We start from the raw sequence: 12,438 nt of genomic DNA on the forward strand, positions 1-12,438 counted from the left end.
TCCTAATTCTTTGGAGTCATCCTAGAACCCCCCCCCCCCCCCCCCCCCCCCCATTTATGGCAGCCCTGTGCAGAATGGAATTTCCGATTTGCAGACTGGAAACAGGGGGCGTGCGTGTGTATGTGTAGGGGGGTCGGGGGGGGAAGCACAGTGGGCTCCGTCCTAACCTGTCCACCTATTATGTAACGAACATCTCCATCTGGCCTGCTCATTGTAGAACTTTCCACGGCCTGCATTCTTTTATATGTTTATGTCTCTGGAGTTACCATTATGTAAGCTTTGGGTGAATCCTTGCTTAGGACAGCAGAAAAATTGAAAGAAAATGATAAAAAAAAAAATAGCACAGAAGGATACTGTAGTAATGCGCATATATTACGTCCCACCGTTTCCCGTGTGTTGAGTTTGCCCGAGAGGCCCTGAGGAAGACAAAAGGCCAGAACGAGGCACAAATGGATGAGACTGGAATGCTAATGCTGCTGCCAGGTTTTGAATAAGGAACAAATTAAAGAGAAATTATTCCCACCTACTTATTAATCCTGTGAAAGAATTCCTAGCATCCATATTTAATGTGTTTACCCTCGGGGGGGCGCCAAGGTTCATGGGGTCAGCTGACGGAGTAATGAGCTTAGCCCCTCCCACCCTGAGGGGCCAATTCCAGCTCACCCATAGAATTAGTAGCAAATAGGCCCCGGGTCATTTGTTAAGTGGCCTGTTGACTTTGTTTAAGCTCTGCAGTACTTACTGCTCCAGATTGGCGCTGTGCAGCGATAGCAGAGGGACCTGTGCGATGGCACAGAGGTGGGTAGTGTGGTGGAGAGTTTCCCCTGACGATGGAGAGCCTCCTGAAGGGATGAAGGGGACCCCTTTGATGATGTCCAGATTTGCATACGGGCTGGAAGATCCCAGAATGCTGGAGAGGCTCCCATTATGGTGGAGTAGCTTGGAAGATGATGGAGAGAGAGAGAGGTGTCTGGTGTGAAGCCATCAGCTCTTGAGAAAGGCTCCTCAAGGTTAACCCTTCGGAGGCGGTGCGTTAATCTAGGAAGAATAGTCATCAGAGAGACCACCATATCAGTGGCGCACACACCAGGAAACGGGAAGACGTGGGATGGATTTAACACCACGTCTGGGTCACATGTTAACTCTCTCTGCACAAGTTTGTAGCGATGTAGAAGAGGATTCTGGGTAAAAAAGGGAAATGCCCAGCACTCAAAACAATAGCTTAATGAGTGACATCTGGGCTTGTAGGTCATAATTAGAAGCGTCACCACGCTGGAGAGTGCTTACGTCTAGTTCATGATGAGGAGACCCTCCGGCCGTCCTCCGAAAGCCCCTCACCAACTCAACATGCTCTCAACACACCACGGCATGCAGACATGTCACGTGGATGGCAAACTCTGTTTTTATAGATTTCCCTGAGCACAAATCCTCAGCCTGCCTGGCACGGCCTCTAATACTACATGACTCATAATAAATGGTCTCTTAGTGATTTTACTCAGATCAGCTTTTCAGTATCAATTATTTCACATGTTTCTGAGGGCAGACGACTTTATGGTTGCATTGTTTAAGTGCCAGGAAAGATATATTACTTTAGCACAGATATTAAAACCCTATATTATGGGCTACAAGTGTCCAGAGGCTACAGTCTTTGGTAAACTGCAGTATTTAGTAATGTCCTTTCATCATTCACAAAAAGAATACAAAACAGTAAACTTGAACAAGTGTTCATGTTATTTCACATTGTGGGGCTGCAGAATTTTCCAGAGAAAATTAACACGGTATTATGGAGCCAATTAGCTTTGCAATGGTAATTTGTAATGCTGTTTTTCTCCTTTGCCATCTCCATTTTTTATGTTTTTCTAACCTCCCACATCCATTATCAAACTATTTCATCTTCATTCATAGTGTCAGCTCCATTTAGATTACTGAATGAATTATGAATTAAAAACTTGTCAACATTGGCTTCCCAAAACCTCTGATTTTCTACACACTCACAGAGCACCCGAGGATCCTGCACTTTACAAAAGCACAAAGCCGGACTTAAATCTACATTTACACTGCTAGCATTCAGACATAGTAGCGTGAATAAAAATGCCATGCAGACCTATTTACGTGCTAAAAAAACATTCTATTTTGAAAAGTATTTATGTAGCGGTTTCAGCAAACTCATCTGCATGCCAACTCCAAACAAGGAATCTTTGTCGCTCGTTTTGAGGTCTAGTAAAGACACAAATATGCTTCACTTCATGCGTTTGCTGTCACTGCAACAAAATAGAAACTAGAACCCAGATTTTGTTGTTAGATGACAAGGATCATAAAGCTGGAAGCGGTGGGGGGGCTTCTACCATAAAGACGACATGAAATAGGATGTTGGAGACAATATGGGATTATAGGGTGAGTTTTGACATTTACACCACCAAACGATTCCTTAAACTCGTCAGGAGCTGTTATCATTTCAGGCAGGCTAATGGCCATGCCTGTGTCAGACGCCAGATTTAATGAGGCCCTGCTTAGCTGCCAATCTGTGCCTTTGTCCAGATATGCCAATATCAAAGAAGCACTGGAGCTCATTGCAGAAGCTTCTGAGATATGCTGCACCGTCTGTGGAACTGGATGTGTGCTGTTAGCATGTGGCTGCTGTGTGTAGCTGCAGAATTCCAGCATCACGTCTCTCCTGTTCTGGAATCTCCATGGTTTGGAGGTCTGAGCTCGGCTTGAAATGAAACGTGGAACAGGGATACCTAACCGGCCCGAACGTCTTCAAGTGCACCAGCAAAGAAGCATGTTGTCAGTGTCAGTGATTTACAGAACAACCTTTTACCTGACCTCTCCAAACGTAAATACATATTTCTGATAAATTCCCAAGGACGTAAGAGAGCATTTATTCAGCATTTGTAAATGTCAGCACAGCAGATGATGCATTCCTAAACACAGTAGTTAACATCAAAATTGCGTCTCCGAGTGATCATATGAAGACAAAAATTAATCCACCAAACTGACCCAAGGCATCGCCACATTTCTGCTAGACGTGTCACACTTCAAAAAACAACATTTGTATTCTCAATATGTGCCTCTTTTGTTAGTTTTTTATATAAATCGCCAACAGCATCTGCCCCTGGAGGCAGGCCAGCCCCAGAACCCTTGCTATCTTTCCATCACAGGACAATTTAATACTTGCCGTCTGCGAGCCAGCAAACACACTATGCGCCGGTCGAGTGCCGCGACCTGGGTGAGGCCGTCGGGAGGCGCCAAGGTCACCTGCAGCCTTTGGTGTGTACGGGAGAGGGAAATGTTCCCATTAAGGGCCCTTTGCATTCTGGGAATTCTGTAAGCAGAGCTCTGAAGTGAACATTCTAGAATTTACAGTGCAACTGTTTGAGTAAGAATGCTTATAAACTTAAATGTATATCTAAAAGAATCCAGAAGCCAGACGGACACAAAATATAAGCATTTGTGAATGCATGTGTTGCGTGTGATGTTTTTGCATCCCTTATTCCTGACCCCACAGGGTCAGGTGCATGACGTCACACCCCAAAAATGCTCTGCGATCCTCCAGCCCCCCCAGGGCAGGGCCTCACACCCCAGTGCCTGGGCAATCGCTCATCTCAGCACGGGAATCGGTTGCTCCCTCTCCCCCATGAACGTCCTGATTGTTGCTGGAATTGGAGCAGCGCTCCGAAATCAAAGGCCGCGGCCCGCGACATTGTTCTAGCCAGGCGCCCCCCTCCCCCCCCCCCATTATGGGTGGTTTAAAATGCATCTAGAATGAAAGAAGGCACTATTTAGCAAGCGAGTAACAACAAGCAGAACTGGAAAAAAAGGAAAAAATGAAATAAAAACCTGCAGTGTGTTGCCAGAAAGCAGCAACACGCACAATGAGGCTACAGTCCCTGAAATACATGTGGGGGGGCTTGTCTGTAGCGCCTTTCACATGCATCGACTCTCCACTCTAGAGTGATACAACTGAAATGAGGGGGGACGTGGTTTCCCATGGGAAAGGGGGCGGACCGCAGGGCGCCCAGAATATCACTTGGGAGAAAGACCCGCCGGATTCAGCCACTGTTTCCGCTGAAGCGGGACCCTCAGCTCTAGAGACGAGGTGCTATGTCACTTGCGTCGGTGCTGTCTCGTCCCCGTACATATCTGCCGCTAACTCTTCAGTCGACGCTTGTTCCTGTCCTGCGGGATCAGACTCCCGGGTAGAGGGAAGCTTCCCTGATGATGAAACCCGGGATCACGTACCCAGAAGTGCATGCGTTACATTAACGACAAGGGAACGTTCCACCCATAGCTCTAGGGCTAAAACGCAACAGCATGAGTGGCTTTGTAAATTCACAGAGTGTCAGAATCGGAATCACTTTTATTATTGGTAAGTATGCATGCATGTACCAGGAATTTGGCCTGGAACGCCACTGCAGTCACAAGGATTTAAAAACTAAAAACACTAAAGACGCATATGACAGTGAAACACTAGATGAAACAGATGACAGTATAACATGTGGAAGCTGCACAAGAAAAACAAGACAAAACAATAGAGTATAAATAATTACCTAGTCATAGACTCTAATCATACCTAATTAAGATAGATAAGGAGTGTGTGAAGTAAACAGAGTAATGTCAGGCCTGCAGCTGCAGAAATGTAAATAAGATTACTAAGGACTTCGCCCGGCAAAAAATGCTGTGCTGCAAATAAAGCGAAAACATTTGTTTCGCGGTTTAGCTTAAGAGACAGAAAGATGATTGTAGCGCTTATCGCAATTTTTAATTGTAGTGATCTGCTGAACCATTAAATGGTCCGGCAGATTGCATCTCTACTTTCTGCCTCTTTATTAACTCCTGATTAGTTCCCCCCCGCACTTTTAACGAGAAGATTGCCGCGTCCTAACGACTTTCCGGGAATGAGCCACTGCTTGGGATCGCCGTGGCCTGTGTACGCGGGATGCAAACACACGCGCACGCAAAATCGACCGCCGCTGACATCGCTGTCATTATTTTCTGGTTTAATCCGACGCTAGCAAACTGTTAATTTTCTAATTAGGGAGATAAGAAAATGGTCATGGGCGGAATTCCGATGGCAGGAAAATTGCCTTTTTCCTCTGTTCCACCGCTGAGGAATCTTACAGCAGTCTGGAGCATCACTCATGGAGATGACAGATTCCCCATGGCCGAGCTCTCAGTGGCCGCGGTTTCCATTCCGCTCGCCTTTCCGTTATTGTCCAAGAGGAGAAGGCCGCATGCCGACGCGGGATTAGATAACGGGAACGCCGCTCTGAGTCATTCAGACAGAGCTTGTGTCCATCCATTCACTCTTTTTTCCCTCCATCCGAGCAGACAAAAGCAAATGCAGTCACTGTGTCACCAGCCAGCGTGACACGGGCTTTCGCACGATCAAAAGGGCCAGTCGAGCATGATGTGACCGCATCCGCACAGCCCACTGCATGCCACCCAGCTCGAGAGCGTTACATCTCGCTTCTGATTGGCCGTGCCTGTACCACTTCAAGCTTTTCATACACAGCAGAAAACACCTGATACGATGTCAGCTAACTGTGCTGCTGAAGATCCCCTCCTAGGACTGAAGCTACAGTACATGTCTCTCCGCGCTTTTTATTCAAGTTGCTTTTAAGCTGGTTATACATCCTTCTGGGTGATTTTTAAGAGAGCAGCTAGTGACATACAGCAGCTCCTCAGTGAATATTAAATGCTATGGTTTCGATTTGCTTTGAAAACAGTGGCACCATGGCAATAAAAACGTTATTCAAAGACAGCAAAGTGTGGGTGAAATGAACACATAAACAGATAAAGGTTTTGGGCTGTTTGCATGGAGATGTAAGGTGAATAATCTCGCAATGTCCACGTCAGGCAGGAATAACTCTTCTGGTGACATTCGCCATTCCCCGTGTCCCATCGCTGCCTTGGACAGCGATGAGAACAACAAAAGGACTGCAGAACCTGAAAATCACTTGAGAATAATCATCCACATCCGGAACGCTCATGACCTTAGAATGACGACATCTGAGCTGTCATAAGACCGAAAGCCTCCACAGATATGTCCAGGAGGTAATCAGACACAGACCCCCAGCTGTCCTGCTGCAGCCCAAGTGCATCTGGAGCAATGAGTCAAACCCAAAAGGTAAGGTGAGGACTCTGCCCCACGGGCCCGGGTGCGAGCCGCGTGGAATGTCTCACGGGCTGTCTGAATGGGGGCCGTTAAAACCGGCGCCCTTGTGAGGCATCCAGGACATGTTATGTCAGGGGGGGGGCAGAGGGGGTGACACAACTGTGATAATGAAAAATGACAGACTTGTACGTTTACTTTACAGCTGGGCATAATTAAAGCCACAAGAGTAAATTCTCTACCTCAGCCCCACCCCCACCCAAAATCCAAAAGGCACTATTTTATGCAACAATAATATCTATTTAAACTGCAACTATAATACATATGAAATCATCCATGAAAAACAAAAACAAAACACTGGTTCTTGGGATTAAACTGGTTCTTGGGATTGTTCTTTCCAGGCTGCATAGAAGGACGCTGTCACACAACCCAGACATGCGTGTCCATCCCTCCCCCCCCCCAGTGCTCTCAGATCAGCATGAGGGACGCCACTTTTGTAGCGATAGTGTGGCTGTAGTCCTGGGGTCCCCAGTCACTGACTTACACTCCTAAGACCTGTAACTACATCATCCAATGACGCCATCTTTGTATCCATAAAGGAGATGACAGTTACACTTTAATTCAACAGATGTTCTTGTCCAAAGTGATGTAAAAGTGAAGCAAACAGCACTTTACAGACATATATACTGTGTAGGAGTCGTCAAGGCTGAGCTTCCCATGAATGCCCAGGTACAAATGTGAGCAGTATTGGAGGGAGAGCAACACACAAAACAAACACCAAACAAAACAGTGCACTGACTAAACGAAAGAAAAACCTGCGCGCACATTAAAAGTAACATTTGACCTTATTAGCATCACGGTTAATATTGTTTGTTGGATCTGCAAGCAAAACAAAGCCGCACAGCTTGTTATAGATAAAAAATCTCCTTTTCCGTAGGGTGCATCCTGCTTTCCGAAAATGGCCCTTCATTCGTTTTAGATGGCTTTTTACCTCCGAAAACATACAACCCCATTGATTAAAGGCAGTTAATAAGGAGAGTGAAACTGCATGGGTAACATTGGAAGGGACGCTCTCTGAAAGCCGCCCCCCCCGAACGTGCGTGGGGCCCCTTTTATCCTGGTCCCGCCTGCCCGCTCGCCATTGTTTTCCTCCACGGGAAAATAACCACTTTCATCTCGGTAATGCGTCGGGCACTTTTAAACAAACCCCGCTCGCCAGTGACCCAGATTCGTCGCCGTGCAGTCAGCGAATAATAGACGGCAGCTCACAAAGCGTTTTAATCTTTAATACCGGAGGAAGATGGTTTAAAAAGGCGGCCGTGAGTCGGGCCTGGTTATGATAGGCACATTTACCGTGCACTATGCACCCAGTGTGAATAAAATATTCATACGTTACTGATCGAGCAGAGTGATAAATGGCATTGACCTCCAAAGGGGTGGTGGGTTTTGTCAGCGCTGACATACATTCAGGCGTGGACTATTGTGCTGTGTCTCCCAGCTAGGCGGTATTCTGAATACTGTGCCAGAATGAGCAACACATGTAATCCCTACAAAGATCATGTACAGTCCGCCACATAATTGGAGGTGAGCTTCATATGACACAGTGTGGTTGTATTTAAGATTCTGGGGGTTTTGAAGAGCAAATAAACTAAAATACAACATGAGATGATTTTTTTTTTATGAAAGCAGGATCAGACTGCCCCTTGAGCAACAGGGTTTAAGGGCCTTGTTCTGGGACCCAAAGATAAAATCACTGCTAACCCTGGGATTTGAGCTAGCAACCTTCTGATCAGAAGCACAGCATTCTAACCCACTGAGCTACTCAGTGCAAGCACATCCATGTTTGATGAAAGAGATAATGTACACTTATAAGCTATATTTACAGTAGATTAATAACAGGGGACCATGTCTCTGTCATTTTTGTGTAATGTATGCAGATATTTGACAAAAATAAACACGCGGTACCCTGGTATAACCCAAAAAGGTCAGTCAGATACAGCTGACATTCTCCCTTTGCTCTTGTCCAGATCATATTTAATAAAACGTCATATTCAAAAAAAATTACATAATGCTTTTAACTGCATGGCGAGCAGGATGTGTCATTTTCCATTATTCCGGCTATCGGATCCAAACTTGATTTTTAAAAGGTTAATGCCCCCCCTTTGCAAAACAGAAAGCAAATATTTAGAAGCAGCCCTTTCCAATCAGAAAATAGCAGACTAATTCTGATATATCCTAATAACATTTTGACAAAGGCTAATTAAATAGAAACTGATGATGCAGAGTCCTTGCGAAGCGAACGCATTCCTCAGGGGAAGCCAGGAAAGCGGGCAGCTACTGCTGCACCGCTGCCTAGTGGGAGAACAGCGAGCCTGAACAGCCGCGCGCCCCAATCTCAAAGCACAAGAATGGCAAGTCAGTGTAAATGATTAAAACGTGGGACTGTCGCGCAAACAGGCACCTGCTTTCAAACGCGTACAGCGCACACTGCTAAGGATGACCGTAAGTTTAGATTTGCAGAGACTCTATAACTCAATGGAAAACCTTGATACCACACATGCCCACATGTTCAATCACACAGGCAGCATAGATGCTAACTAAAACGACTGCAAACCCGGCAGCCCAAGACCAACATGACAAAGCAGCGGGATCCCCTGATAGGCCCACTTACAGCCTCCCTGGGTGCTCAGCCCAATCAGCTGGGCTTCTTGCCTGAGGAGGCTGCTGATCAATCGCCATGGAGACACAAATGCTGGCCCTATGCTGTCCCCCCCCCCTCTTCCCCATTGGCTCAGAGCCCCTTGTTAACTGCAGTCAATGCCCTTTCCTATTGCCAAATGCACTAAGTTGCTTAGGGATTGCTTTGGGCAGATATTTTCAAGTCTTTCCAAATATTCACCATGTGATTAAAGTCAGGCCTTTGATTGGACCATTCCAGGACATCCATTTAGCATTTGCCTCTTAGCAAACAGATAGCATTGCATTTGCAGTAAGAAGAGGCAATAAGCATCTTTTATCCTTGTTTTATATTGTATGAACCTGGTGTCAGTGAGTGTGAATGCAGTGAGCAAAAGGTTATTGGTTCAAATCTCAGAATTGGCAGAGCGATTTCACTGTTAACCCCCAACAGCTCTAGGGACTGTCTGAGCCTGCTTTCTCAAAAATGTGCATTGCTTAAGATAAAAGTGTCTGCTAAATAAATTAAACTGTTAAAAGTTTGCAGCCAGGGCCTCAGCAGGACAGCAAGAGCTTGGTCAAAATTCTGCTTAGGGGTCCTGACTTACCGAGACGTCGTGCAGTTTCACGGCTTTCAGCGAAGTGCTGTGCGCTGGGGAGGCCAGTGCAGTTAGTGACGCACCCTCCAAACACGCAGCATGATCTAACCGGGTCAGGACCCCTTACGGTCCAGCAGCGCAGCTCCCTGAAAATGGTGAGTTCATCTCCTGAAAAAGACGGCTTTTGTGGGAAGGCCCCATCTTCCCGAGGCCGTAAGGGATGAGACTTCCCCTGGACACGCGTGCTGGAGAATGTTAAGCTGAGTTTAATACTGAGCATGGCATCTGCACACCTCATGGTATAAATAAGAAATTTAAATGAGAGCCGTGATCAAAGACCTGCCAGCTACCTTTTTCTCATCTGCATAATTTACAGGCGAAGCTGTATTTCAAGAAGTGCCATTTCCCCCTAATTGGGTCCTTGTTGCCTTGTTCCTTTGTGTTAAATAGCGCCGCGCTTCCGGAAGATTCTGCTGTAGATGGCTTTGCATCATTCACTAAAGAGGACACAAGCTTTACAAGAAAGATTACATTTTTTAATCTGGACAGACCCGCATTTCATTGGACCCCTTTTAAAATGATTTTTAATCTTTTTTTTTTTCTTACACTCCATCTGTAACTGTTACACAGCGGAGTGGTTCTCCTTTCGCTCTGGGCTCATCACCTTTAAAAATGGGAGTGAACTATAAAGACCAACCAGCCACATTTTAAAACAAGCCCCTGTCCCTCCTCGTCACCTAATTGCATTATATAGTAGTATACCTCCCGCCAAGCGTCTCTTAATCAAATAAGTTATAATATATAACCTTATAGCTTTTTTTGACCTTGAACTAATCCTTCTTACAGAAAACAGGCTAGAATCAAAACTGAAAATATATGCAAAGACTCTTACGTTACAAGACTTTCTCAGGTTATAGACAGGATGTTTTGCATAGCAATTATAAGATATATATTAAAAAGTACCCAGAGGAATTACAGTCGGTATGAATTGCAACGTTCTCACACCAATGTTCATTTCAGGTGCTTCAAATAGCCTTTTTTGCGCCCTGATTCTTGATATCTTCTGTGTGTTAGTCATATTTTCCAAAATTCGCTGCTTTGGGCCTTTATTTCTACACCTTTATTCTCCATCAGGCCTTGCTGTGCCTCCCTGCCAGTACCTTAAGCTGACCACATTGTCCTTGCCCGTGTGCCGTAGCCCCATAAAGATAAACGTGAAACAAATAACATCCATGCATGGATACTGACCGCCCTCACCGCCGCACGCCTGCCCGCCTTTATCTTTTAATATCCTACCGTTTATCCGGATGAATGATCGTTTGCACGGGGTCAATAAATCATGGCCGGCTTTGTGCCGAACTGAACACACGGCACATGTGTTTATTTTTGGAATTTGTTTGTTCATTGGGGGTCAGAATAAACGACACTATGCTACATACATTACAGTGAAACAAAAATCAGAATTCTTTATTTGGTATTTTGTGGTACTTATTTTTAACTGTACAACACATGCTATTTTATGATCACAATAGATTTCATTAAGGGAAAATGGAATAATTTAGATGTTATTTGCATGCATGGACAGAAAGTCAGATGTCAGCATTACTGCATGCCAGTATTTCTGGTTCATGAAGACAAATATCACACAAAGCTGATTCTGTAAAATTCGTCTTTCAGAGACTGATTCAAATGGAAAAGGCCACTTTTCAGAAAAATGTTTTAGTCGAGTGATGTGGAAAATGACTAGTTGGCAAATCCAGCTCAGCCATAATATGATCAGGTCTGAAATGTAACTTTTCCTTGTAAACATAGACGTTCTCCAAATATTACATTAAGGAGCTGATTTTTCAGCATGCATCATACGTTTTCATAAGACCTTTAAAACATGGCATGATTCTAAAAGAATAACAATTAGATAGTATGAATATTAAGAATCTAAGCTATGATTTTCCTGATCCCAGTGGTCAGGCATTATCAATCGCTGACTGATTGAACAAGTATCGGTCATGTCGATCACCACTGTACAGGTGAATACAGTCCTCCAGGAATCCCACAGGTTAACAGGAGTCATACGTAACACAAGATGGATTCCAGCACCCAGTCTAGACAGCAGAGCCCCAATTAAATGTGAAAAAGAGTCCCGTGATCCAAGGCATCCCTAACCATGAGTGAACTTCAATGCCTGTGCTTTAAATCAAGGAGCTCCATCCAGTTAGGGATTCTGCATTAATATTTAGCTACTTTCATTGGTTCTGACAGACTTTGGGTCCACACTCCTGCAGACCTGTTCTCCATCCCAGTGAGCTCTCCTCTGAAGCCTGTGAGGCAGATTTTTCGCCTCAGAGAGGGGGAAGAACGTGGGCTGTCAGAGTTCTGTCTTTAGGGGCGCCGTTGGTCTGGACCGAGGCGATAGGTGCTGTTAGCTGGCGCTGCGGGAAGCCGCGTCAAACCCCGGGGCTCCTCACCGGGACCGTCTGCAGATGCGCTTCCATTCCCGTCCCGCTGACAGGCGCCGACGGCTCGTCGCGTCACATCTCGGCTTCTCCAGGCCCCCAACCCCCCAGCCCACGGTTTATCCGAATCTAACTAGGATTAAAATGCATGCCGTTTCAATTGAAATAACCAAATATTTATAGTTAAGGTGCCGGCCGCAATGTCCCTCTGAGACCTGATGATCAGTTACCTTTGTCCAGATGCTTAATCGTTGTATTTAGCAACCAGAGTATGTCAATCCTATGGGTGACATTTGCACCCACCCCCCTCCAGTGTGGCTCCAGCGGTACAGCCATAAATAAATTTCATGAGGCATCCAGCAACCCTATCAATAGGCCAACTGTTGGGGGGCTGGGGTGGGGGTGACTGCAGGGACGGGGGTGGTTCATGCCCATAATTTTACTACCTGTCTGCATGGACTTCAATCAGCAAATCTATCTCCTGGTAATCGACCCTTCTTTACATTTCCCGTTAATTCGTTCGTAGGCTTTGGATTATTTTGGAGGAGCTGAGACAGACTATGGGTATTTGGGGGGTCGGGCAGCATCCCGGGGA

At 45.6% G+C, this 12,438-nt stretch overlaps 1 long non-coding RNA gene across 3 annotated transcripts in view; it reads right to left on the reverse strand.

The window, feature by feature from the left end:
• Positions 1 to 12,438, reverse strand: part of LOC111840736 (uncharacterized) — a 98,864-nt gene that overhangs the window by 17,599 nt on the left and 68,827 nt on the right. For 2 of the 3 annotated variants that reach the window (XR_011992217.1, XR_011992216.1), the window contains exon 3: positions 743 to 939. The exons of the other annotated variant lie outside the window; for it this stretch is intronic. This is a non-coding gene — a long non-coding RNA (uncharacterized lncRNA). The remainder of the gene's footprint in view (positions 1 to 742; positions 940 to 12,438) is intronic. 3 annotated transcript variants of the gene reach the window in all.

Source organism: Paramormyrops kingsleyae, chromosome 1 (assembly GCF_048594095.1).
Source record: "Paramormyrops kingsleyae isolate MSU_618 chromosome 1, PKINGS_0.4, whole genome shotgun sequence".
Lineage (NCBI taxonomy): Eukaryota > Metazoa > Chordata > Actinopteri > Osteoglossiformes > Mormyridae > Paramormyrops > Paramormyrops kingsleyae.